The sequence below is a fragment of the Mycteria americana genome, chromosome 13 (assembly GCF_035582795.1).
Source record: "Mycteria americana isolate JAX WOST 10 ecotype Jacksonville Zoo and Gardens chromosome 13, USCA_MyAme_1.0, whole genome shotgun sequence".
In the NCBI taxonomy this organism is placed as follows: domain Eukaryota; kingdom Metazoa; phylum Chordata; class Aves; order Ciconiiformes; family Ciconiidae; genus Mycteria; species Mycteria americana.
This window is the reverse complement of record NC_134377.1, coordinates 5,492,998-5,505,034: the sequence shown is the minus strand read 5'-3', so window position 1 is coordinate 5,505,034 and position 12,037 is coordinate 5,492,998. Positions and strand designations below refer to the sequence as shown.

The window sequence follows — 12,037 nt, the reverse complement described above, 5'->3', positions numbered from 1 at the left end:
TCTGCCTCAGTTTTTTATCTGTATTTAAATGAAAAAAAAAAAGGGGGGGGGTGACTAATACCTGCCTCACAAGGCTATGAGAGCACAGTTAGTAGCCTCATGCTGTGAGATCTTTGGAAAACACTATAGGAATGTTGAAGGGGCTTATTATGGTTAAGGCCCTCGCAATGAGAGAACTGGTTAAGGCTGGGTTTTTGTTAGGCCATTCATTAAGGAGTCTTCGTAGCTGAAGCTATGATAGTAGCTGTTCCTGGCTTCACCTTCAGTTACCCTGGGTAGATACAGACTGCTGCAATACTGGAGCGCTGCAGCGACCTGGAGTAGAACTAAAGCATATGCATTAATGTTTGAGTCCACCTTGAGCACTTCATTTCTGTTTCACGGCTGGTTTTGCATGCAGGTCATGCCATAGCCTAAGTGAATTTTGGCAGTTTAACATCGTGATGATTACTTATTCTGCCACTAGTGAGCCCTTAGCACCTTCTCGCCAAAAGAAACACTATATATTCAGCTGAATTTTTCCTGTCTATCTGCCTAACTCTTTTAGTCTGCCATGTTTTCACTTTGTAAATTGAACAAAATATTAAAAAAAATTATTAGGCAACAGAAATTTTAGTACTTAGTATTAAAAGGTATAAACCAAATATTAAAAACCTTTTGAGATTTGGCAATCTTCAGCCTCAGGTTGTCTTTTGACAACCTGTGAAACTTTTGTGTGAATGCTCATGTTGTAGCTTTAAAAAATTCATTTGATAGTATGTTTAAAATATCTGTCAGAATTTTATCCCTTCTGGCCAGCATTATAATAAGCAACTATGCAAGAAAAGGAGAAAACCCATTTTAGGAAAGACTAGATATCAGGGTTTTTTTCCAAAACTAAATAATCTTGTCAGTCATTAGCAATGGTATCTTATTAAAGTTTAATAACTTTCTTAAAATTCAGCAGTGCCACAATCATGTCCTTGAAAGTCAAGATACAGCCTTGACAACTGAGGTCTAAATCCAGACATTTTTATTTGTCTTTGGAGTTTTATTTCTTCATGATTATATATGTAAGCTGTTTTCTGTGTCTTGACAGATTTGAAATGTATTGATTGAAAGAAAAATACAAACTCAGATTCCTATGGAAACACAAGGCCTGAGGAGGTAGGGATCAGGGGTTTGGGAGCATGGAATTGATTGATTGTGAATTTTAAATCATGAGTCTGTAAATTAACATGAATTTTAAGCTGATGTTACTGCTGAATTAAAACCAGCTCTTACTCTAGCCTCTCCTTTCTCCCACAGAGTTGTGTTGGCACAAACCTTTGCGCTACCAGAGCATGATACAGATTAGGAGCCTGATCCAGCTGCAAAATAACCATGTGTAGCAAAGCCAGTGGTCTGGGGGTAGGAACAGGCAGGTGGGGAATGAGGTTGGGGCTGGAAGGTAGAAACTTCTCCCTAGGGAAGTAGGGGCAGTACTGCTAAATTATACTGTGAGTTATCTTTCTTAAAAAAAAAAAATTAAATGAATAAAAATACACCAAACAAAAAAAAACCCCATACCACTGTTGAGTTTAAGTTAATGAGTAAATTAGCGAGTTTCACTTTCTATTCCTTGTGCATTAGCTGGGTCTAGCAGCATTTGTGTTGTCTTGGGCTGCAAACTGCAGGGGAAGACTTGAATTAGAATTATCACTCCCTCCTTTCACTGTATTTTACCTTGTTTTCTGAAGCGCCTTTTTAGGAAACCCAAGTTTGGTGCTTTATATTACTTGCACCTGTTTGTTTTTTTTTTTTTTAAATGGGTTTGTGTTCAAATATGTAATATAAACAAGGAAAGGCTTTTTTGAAAGGCTGACATACTTTGCTGCATGTTAGTTGTTCAGTGTTTTATAGCCTACATAGAAAAATATCCCTGTCTTAAGAAGTGGGGCAAAAACCCAAGCAGAATGCTTGTCTCGGGCACTGAGAATGTTGACTAGAAGTTGATCACACATAAGCAAACAGGTATTGCCAAACACAAAGTTTTATTTCATACTTCAGGTATACAATGGGTTTTTAAAATGTCAATCGTGGCACCGTATGACAGGAATCATGTGCAGGTGAAAAGTTATTTCTTAGTATTAAGACCTATTTGTTCTTGCAGTGTGTGAATTACTTGCAGTATGTAACCAAGAACCTAAAATTAGACAAGGAAGCACCAACGCGTATTGATTTTCTTCAAATAGACTGTTTGTTTCATTAATACAAATGAGGATAGTTTCTGTTTGTTTGCTTTTTTCTTTAGGAAGATCTTTAGTTTAGGTAGGCAGTACAACACAACAGGAATCTTTCCAAGCATTGCTAAAGTACACCTGGCTTCCAAAGCCGTCCAGGGAGTTTGTGGTGAATGTGTAAAGAATAAAACATCTCAGTTAAAGAACATTTGGCTTCTGGTGGCAGGGCCTCCCCATCCAAAGAGCGTTTGCAACTGTTGTCAGTGAAGTTGTGGGTAGGAGTCTCAAGGGTGTATAGAGAGGAAGTCAAAGAACTTTCGTATTTATGATCTCTGTCTTCCTGGTTGCCTTAAACAGAAAGGACAGCTTAATTTGTGTCATCATTCATAAATTAAGAACTCTTGTGAAGTTCAGTTGAAAGCTGAGTGGATGAAACTCCCTCTGTATCCTGTGCTTTTGTATTCCTGCAGCTCGAAAGCTGTGGAGGAGATGGTAAGATTGTGTACATGAAGAGTTATCGCTCTCATCTTGGGCGCCTGGCAGAAGGAACTTCCTAGTGCTGACTGCTAACGTCGCAGAACCACAAGTGTTTGCTTCTATTAGTAGAAGGGGGATGTAGGGCGGAATCTACCTCCCCCCAGCTGAGGATTGATTTAAGAAAACTGTTGCAAGGCTCCGACTGCCTTAATGAAATGAATGGCTGTCCTTCCAGGCACCAGGGGTCTTATTCTGGTTGGGGCAAGCAACTAGGAGGAGTTGTGGTGGTTGGTTTGGTTTGTTTTTTAAAAAACAGGGTATTTAAAACCAGGCTTTTGCACTTCGGTGGTTAACTGGTGGCCAGGGAGCTGCATTTGTATGCAACAGGGAAGATTTTGGTTACTGTTTGGGTATGTGGCACGCTCTGCCCAGGCTGCTGTGCCGGACAAGTAGTGTTCCCTCTGGAGGTGGGTTAATATGAGCTCTATCGCCTGGAGCCATCTCCGGGTCTAAGTGGGTTTTTAATTGGTCTTTTTAGTGTCAGGGTACCAGTAGAGCACAAAAGTTTTTTGAATAACTGTCATGTGATTTATTCTGTCTTCTCAGGGGAAAAACTGTATGCAATGTAGAGGGGGTTTTCTGTTCATGAATTCATGTGTGTTGCCCCTTTGTTAGAGAGGGCAGGTCAGGAGAACACATTGCCTTCTTACTGGAAGCTTGCAAAGATTTTGGAGGGTCTTTGCTGCTTTTGTATATTACTCTGATGTCTAGGACCACCTTTTGAGTGGGACATCTGCACAATTGAGTTTTACATTATCCTAGGTTTTCTTTTTTTTTTTTCCCCCTCACCCACTATCCCTATCCTCCTTTCTTATGCTTTATGTACAAAAAGTGAAGATCAAATACACTTAAAATGTTACGCTCTCCTTAAAAGGTTGCATGTTCGGGGGGGTTGATCCCTGTATTGGCATAGCAGCAAGATAAATGAACATGTTCTACAGTTAGATTTAAAAAAAAAAAAAAAATTAATGAGACATCTGGGTGGAGGGAGCAAACCTCAGAAATGGAAATTGCTTTTCTATTTTATGACCAGTCAAAATATTTTGGAATTAGAAGCAAAACTGAAGTTGAGTAAATTGATTTTTTTGAACCACTTGTACTAAGAGCTTATTTTATGTAATTACTGGGGCGTGACTTTAAATTCTGGGCAGGACTTTGTGGCTTGTTAGCATCAAGTTCAGCTTCTGATGTTGCAATAAAGAAGGAAGTGAGCGTGTGTGTGCTTGGGGAGGGGGAGAACAAAGCACTTCTGCCTAGCTACATAAGGTGGGAATTGCAGCTGGCCAGTTATTTTTAGCATCTAACTATCTCATTGTGAATGTGAATCTTTTTCTTTTCTTTTTTTTTTTTTTCTTTTTAACAGAAAGTTTGGTAAATGAAGCTGTCAGTTATTGTTTTGAAGATTTTCTTTTTTCAATACCAAAATGCACTAAACATAGATGACTTCTTCACTCCAATTTTATTCATGAAACCTTTAAGTCTTTTTAAACCTCCAAAGCAGCAGGACTGGGTGTGATGCATTTTGCAAGTACCTCTATCTGCTGTTGATTTTTGCAATTGTGCATCCATAGCTAAGAATATAAGCGTAGTGGGGATTGCAAAGAAAGGTGAGACCTTATAGATGAGTGGGAGAAACACAGAAGCTTCATTAAAGGAAAAAAGTAAAAATAGAGGATTTGATCTTGCTCCCTCCTTGCAAAAACATGCAACAATGTGATCATAAGGACTTTTTCACGGGTAGGAGGGAGAGGCAAAAGATACCATCAGTTTCCATCAGTGTGTTTTCCAGTCAGTTGCTGTCGTAGTGATTCATTTTTGTTGGTTGTTCATCCTGGCCTGAAGAGAGACATATAGAATGTTTCCATTTTAAGCTCTTCAGCATAATGGATGAATAAACTTACCCTTCCTATGTTGATTTTTGCCACAGTGGGTGAGCTTTCCTTCCTGGGATCAGTCTGTTTTGCTGCGCTGGCCTAAAATATCCACCCTCTAAAAGCTCTTGGTGTGCTATCAGAACACCAATGGAAGAAAATGTTCTAACCATTTTGCTTCAGGGTTGCTGGTCTTAAAATGCACTGTTAAAAATAACAAGTTTTCTAAACGCATACAGCAATGTTTTCCTGGCTCCCTGCCTCTTTCCCCCTCCATATTAGATGCCATTAAAGGCTACCAAAACTCAGCAATCCCCAGGTCAAGTGCATAGGCATGTGCATTTGCTGCAGTATTAATAGTGTTTATTCCAGGATTTCTTAAGGAAAATTAAGGAAGTCTTTTGTAGATGGAAGCTCTCTGCCTGTCACAGTAAGTACCATGCAAGCAGCAGAAGTGCATGCATGCTTTTTCTGCACCAGGTAGTATCCTTCAACCTCTGGAAACAAGAGAGAGTGTGGGGATCCTGAGTTGTCTCCTGGTCTTTGGTTAGGCTGCCAGCTGCGCAGATTGTGTTGCTGCCCTTCATCAGGAATAGCTGTGAAACCATCAGCTCATTTCAGAAAGGCTAGTAAACAGCATTTGGAGTTTAAGTACTGTCCGTATCTGCTGACCTGTCACAACAGCTCTTAAACCCAGCAATGATCAGAAGAAATGAAAAGCTTCCTGTGTGCAGGGGAAGGTACCATTTTGGGAGTGAAAGAGCAGAGACAGATATGGCTCATGGTAACCTTTAATAAACAGTGTGGTGCTGACAGTGAAATGCTGCCATATTGGGGTACCAGGGCATATAGTTTCTGTCCTCATTTACTCTTAAACAATGTGTTTTGAAATTATTTTTATACTGCTTTAAACTGTCTCAGGCTGACTCAGTTTGGCCATGAAAATCTGAAGACTTCTAATCTGGAGCAAGGTTTCGTCTGTCAACAGAACAGGTGTATCCTAGATGCCAGTTTTTCCTCTATTACCAAAACATCCCTTTTCATGTTGGTCTTGAAGGATCTGCTGCTATCACTGTCTTTTTCTTTCCCCAAAGACCAGTGCATTCACCAAGCTCACATTAGGCTCTGTCTACCTTTGCAAATATCTTTGCGGTGGCTCTTTCACATTTTCTGTTTAAGAAGCTGCATTGAAATCTACAGTGTCTGATACTAAATAAGAAAGACCTGATGGTGAATGCTTTCAATTACTGGTTGCATAAACAAACTCTGGAAGGAAGTATAGGGCTAAGAGGCATTTCCAGGCCAATAGAGGCAGAAGTATATGTAACAGTAGCTAAATTCCTTATAGCTTTTCCAGAATCTTTAAATAGTAATCTGGGCATATTCCTCTGTTTTCAGAAGCAGCTTTAGAATTTTATCCTCCCTCCTAAATTACATGCCAAATGATGCATTTACTGAATTGAATCAAGAAACTTCTGGTGGTTCACATGGAAATCTTGAACCCATATGTAAGGCTGCCCAATTTATCTGCTGAAGTGTGTATCTTAGAGCAGGTAGTTAAGAAGCTCTGCTGTGTTGGGACTGACTTAAACCCAGGTCCCAAACCCCCAAAACTTCCAAGGACGAACGCGTACCAGAAAACAAACAAAAATATGCTGTGGAATATGTTTGAATAGCTTCTGAGCATTAGAACATTTGCTGGCCTGTAATTAATTTTAATTATGATATATTTTGATTGGCTGTCCAGAATGTGCTTCAGATGAATTCGATGCACTTCTCTTTCTGTGCTGGTCATCTTGTTCCTCGTCCTTAAAGTGCCTGTGCTCTGTCTGTCCCTGTTTTGGAAGATAGTGCAGCCTTTTGAAGGACACTTTGGTTTCTGTGTAGCCTTTAAAATCTACCAGGTTTGTTTAGCATTTGTCTTGGGTTACCCTTTGAGATTTTGTCTTTGTTTTGACTGTTAATTTATCTCACTTTCTCAGTAAGTCCAGTCTCTTCTGGTGGTGGGTGATAGGACGGGAGGATTAGGATGTGCTTGGAGCCTGCGTTTGGGGTGCTGCACTTCGGGGTGCTGCACTTCAGGGTGCACATGGGTATTCTTTTTTCCTTAGTCTTTGTGTTGAATGTATGATTGAAAGGGCTGTAAAATTACCGTGATGATAGAAATGAAATAAATGGTTAAATGTCTTAATCATTCAGATGTGAAATAGCCTTCGTGCTTGTACTTCCCTTAGTGCTTCTAGGGTATTGGCCCAGCTTTGGTGACAAAATACTCTAATAGTTCTGCTCTTGCATAGTGGTGGGGCTTCCTCCGCTCAGCTCATGTATTAATTTTCATGCTTGGTACTGACATTTCAGTTACAGATTTGGAAACTATTTTACACTCTGCAGACGTAAATGTCACTGGTCATATTTACAGTATAGTGGTTGGTTAACAAATATACACATGGCAAGCTGTGGGATGATTGCCTGCTGTGTTATTCTTAACATGCCATGGAAGTGGTTCTGTCTTCCTGAGGAACACTCATATAGCAATAATGTACCTGAAATGTTTTTTAAAACACTATTTTAAAATGCCAGTGTTCATATTCAGCTGTTGACCAGAGATATGAATGATGCAATGCTGAGAGTTGGTGGTCTTTAAATTGAAGAATTTCTGCAGATGTATTTCAGGGGTTTTTTGAAGAAGCATTTTGAAGCTGTACATGTTCTGCATGTGTATAGTAGGGCAGCTGAATCATACTCTGTGGAAAAGGCCGGTTTAAATCTACTTATTGATCCAGTACCAGCACAGGTAAAATCTTTGGATCCTCCCTTCATCCAGACTAGGTGAATGTAGAGCTGCAATATAAGATTCCTACTGCCTGTTAGTGTAATCTAGCGCAATGCCGTATTGAAAACAGTGTAATGCTGAGCTCTTTCTGCATCCTGTCAGGGCACCTCAGGGATGCTGTGCTTTGGGAGCACTGTCAGCTGAAAATTAAACTGGGGCAACCAGGTCACTGCACGAATCCTGCAGATGTTCTCCAGGTGGAACTTCTGGCGACGACTGACATCGTGTGCCCAGCAGCCCTTACTGTTTGGAGATACTGCTGAATCTTAAACCTTCTCGTTCTGGAAAATGAGTTCATGTAGTTCTTGCGAGTGAGGGGAGCAGCGATGGTGTACTTTTCTCTACCAAACAGTTAAGCAACTTAGAAGCCCCAGTTTTATTCTTTGTAGGGAGGGAAATATGGCAGAGTGTTGCAAGCACACTTTACATAATATGCATAATTGTGCTTACATTATACACACTTCTTCTACTAATACAAACTCTTACGCATACGGGTGATGCTTTACTAGAAAGGTGAAACACAACGGATGTGTGATGGCCATTTTGCTGAGCAGGTTTCCTGGAACAGCTACCTGTGAGCTTTTCTTCAGACTCCCAGAGATCTGTTTGACAAATCTTTGGGGGGGGTTGTTTGTTTGGTTTTTTTTATTCTGTTTGTTTTTTAGTGCTTCCTGTAGCATAACTTAAAATACATTAGGGCAGATATTTGCCATTGTATGCATAGGCCTCCCCATCTAATGCACTTTCCTGTTGCTTCAGGGAATTTGGATTTGTGGTTTTTGGAAAGCAGGAAGGACCTGGGATCTGAATAGATTTACATATGTAGAAGTTTTGGTTATAATAATCAGATTTTATATCTTCATCTTATCTATATAGCACTGATTGCAGCTAGAAGGAAGATATTGGAGATATTAATATGATTGTGATGACATCTTGTGATTCTGCTTTGGGATTGAATGAATGCTGCTTTGCAATTAAAGGCCACATGACATCTGAAAAGGGAAGAAATGCTGATATAATTGATATTCTCCTTCAGAACTAAAACCAGCTATAGATTGCTGCAGTGCAGGTCTGTGCCTTAGTTTGTTGCTACTAGCTGTAGTGATCTGGTACTTCGGTACAAACCTTTAATTTATTGTAAATATTTGCAAAGAATTCCAGCTACTTTACATCAGGTGATATCTGAAAATCCCCTGATCAGAGATCTCTTGAAGAAAATTCAATGGCTGGAAAAATAATAAAACTATCTTAGGCTATGTCTGATGCTGGCGAGGGGGTTCTGTGAGCGCTAGGGAAAACTGTGTGTGTTATGGTTGGCTTTACTACCTGGTACAGAAGACTTGCTTATACCACTGATTTCAGAATAAGCAACTTTCATAATGGAGTGAAAGTTTCCAGTTGCTTCTTTGAACTTGGTCTTACACTTCTTGTTACAATGCTATTGTGGTAATTAAGTCAACAGCCAAGTACTAAGTATCGGTACTTATCTTTGTCCTTGTTGACATACTGATGCTAATTTATTACAGTAGGATTAAAGACTATTAAAATGTAGTGTCACATTTAGCTAAGCTATGTAGAAATATATTTTTAAGTTCATGCTCAGAGAAATTCATATTCAGTATAAATACTGCAGATAATTGGGGGGGGGTCCCATTTTACAGAAAGTGTCCTCTTCTTTTAAAAGAGAGCTAATGACTGGTCCGTGGTTGTACAGGGAGCCTGTATGAATCTGGGAATTAATTCTCAGTAAGACCAAACTCCCTCTTACGGACTGTTATTGGGATAGCAAATAGTTTTTTGTATTCAAATACTAGGGCTCGTAACTCTTTTTGCAGTCACTTTCATGGTAAAAAATAGTGAATCTTATTCTGTGTGGGTGGTCTTCTGTAAACAACTGTCCTTCCAAGTAGTTCAACCAAATGGGATAGGGTGTTGCTGGTTTGTGGTGGATTTGCTTTAAATTCCCTCCATTCATTGAGAGATGAGGATATAACTTTCAGGTATTCAAAAGTGAGGTGGAATTTCTCTTTTGTCCTACTGGATTTTTATCAAGAGTCCTGGTAATTCAAGAAGGCCATCTTGTACTCTCTGAAGGTGACACTACTACTATTCAGTAATTCTAGGAGCCTGAGGGCTTATCTGGGAGCGTTACTAGTTTGCTACCTGCACACAAATGTTTGAGCTCTCGTTATCAGATTAGAAGTCAAAACGAAAAATGTATCATAGCTTGAACTGCACAACCAATGCTGCAAGACTATATGAATCTTCATAGAAACCCTGTGTCCTCCCAGTTTCCTTGCAGCTGTATTGACCATGGAGTGAAAATGTTGAAATTGGTCAAAACAATATAAAATAACTTCATAAAAGTTTGGCTTGGATCTTGAATTTGTGCCTAGCAAAAGACTCGTCTCCTCAGTACCTACTGAAGTAAAAACTAATTCTATGTTGTCAGTGAAGTTGCATTCCTTCATTAGAAGGTCATCTGGTAATTTGACCTGACTTTTAAAATTGGTATTGTTCCAACTGACCAACATCAAACCTAGAACTTGGGTAAATTTAGATTTTTGCGCATTGCACTCCTTCTCTTATAGAAGGTAGTGGCAGACTGTTTGGAAACTAAGAGAGGTGAACATAACCAGGATGCTTTTAAGTTCAGGGCAGATCAGGGTTTACTCCTGAGGCCAATCTAGATGCTGCTGCTGCTGTAGATGTGTCCTCTGAGAGGTTTTCATGGGACTGTCAAGCATCTGAGGGGAGGAACAGAATGAACCGGCTCTGCAGTGTGAAGGATCTAGCTGTCAGCAGAGTAAATGTGAAGTGTCTCCGTGATAGGGGATGTCTGGGGATGGGGGAAGGAGTATGCCTGTTGAAAATGAGGCATTTCTAGTGTAGTATTTTGGAGTGGAGAGAACTTGGAAGATGAGAGAGAGTTTGATCCTTTGTAGTTTTAGGTAAGACAGAAGCTGGGGGCGGGGAGCTGAGATACGATTTAAAGTTTGGGGAGGGACAGATGTTGTAAGAGATTATACAGTTAATGATGCAGCACTTGAAAACGCAGGCAAGTGCTATGGGGTGTTGAAGTTCTGTTGTGTATTTACTTTCCTCCTTCAAAATGTCCTCAAATTCATGCAATTTATTTAAATTAGTTTCTTTCTTCCAGTCTCTTCTGTCCTTTAATGTATTTTGGCAAAATTTATGTTGCATTCAAATTAAACTGGGGAATGTTTTCCCAAAATAATTTTTCTAATTGTAATCTCTTATTTGAAATCTGCAGTCAGTATGTTAAATATAATGTACATTTATTGATAGAAGTTACTTCTTCTCATTTGTGTGGGTGCGTACATAGTCAGATCACTGCTTCAATCATTGGCTGCCTAACTGGTTCCTAGAAGATATAGGGGAATTCGTACCATGACTCATCTTAGAAGTAGCAGATGCTACATGCTCTCAAACTGTTTACGGTAGTTTCCGAAGTCTCAATAAATACAGTTGAGTGTTGGGGACTCAAAAATATATTGGATGACCTTAATGATTACACACTGCTACTGTTTCTCCCTTTTTAATGAGGACACGTAAGTGAAATCTTTATGAAGAGTGCTTTCTTCCATTTTGGTTCTTTAGCACTATTGTGAAAATGTGTTTCCACTTTGAAATTTCATTTTCACCTTGCTTTCACTAGGGAGTGGCTCTAGTTTTAGTACTTAATAGGGATGGGAGACCTTCCCCATCTTTTTTTTTTCTTTCCTTTTTTTTTTTTAAATTTTATTTAACCCCAGGGGTTAAAGTGACTCTTGAGCCATATGCCACTCAGAAGCAATTCAAGCACAAGTCCCTTATCAGAAGTAGCTCATGTCACTGGCAATGGCTCTGTGCTGCTGTGGAGTTTCTGGGTAGCTGCAAATCTCAGATACAGGAGAAGTGAGTCTGCAAGTGCTGCGCAATTGCCAGCGGACTCACAACTTAAGTGCCTCTGAAGGGCTGAAGAGTATCTCATGGTGTAGCTTCATGTTCAGTGTGGTCACGTTAGGGTGTGCAGCAGCACAAGGAGGATGGGGGTTAAAGATGTCATGGAACTGTGCCCAGCTGGGATGTCCACCTGTAGCTGGCACTTCTCTGCAAACTGGGAATCGAAGAGACAAGGAGCTGCTTAGGCTGGAGATGATGGGGATGCCTGCCCTGCAACACAGCTCCCTTCTGTTCTGCCATCTGAAGAGGCAGAGTGAGAGAGGAGGGTGGAGGAGGAGAGAACAGAGATGGTTTGAAAGGATATCTAAGGGAGTGGCTCTCCGGCAAGCTGAACGTGCAAGATACAGAGCTCTGGCTTGCAGAGTCTAAGAAGCACTTCTTGTTCTGGCATTGTCCAAATAAAACCAACCTACTACTTCAGAAGCTGACATGCCTGTTTCTTCCAGTGTGGAGGTCTGGATTCCCATGCAGGGAGAGATCTTGCCTGGAGGCACACAAGGTGCTCCAGAGAAGCCCCAGAGTGTCAGCGGAGTGCTGTCATGTCCAGACCCACTTTCAAATCCAAGAGAGCCATAAGGCTTGCCCTGTTCTGCAGTTAAGTGAGGGTTAGCTTGCTGAGGGTAAAATAT

The 12,037-nt window shown here is 40.3% G+C and overlaps 1 protein-coding gene across 1 annotated transcript in view; it reads left to right on the top strand.

Moving 5' to 3' along the window:
* Positions 1-12,037, top strand: part of TAOK3 (TAO kinase 3) — a 97,309-nt gene that overhangs the window by 8,663 nt on the left and 76,609 nt on the right. The window contains exon 3 of the mRNA XM_075516723.1: positions 1,079-1,146. The gene's annotated coding sequence lies outside the window, so the exon portion shown is untranslated. The remainder of the gene's footprint in view (positions 1-1,078; positions 1,147-12,037) is intronic.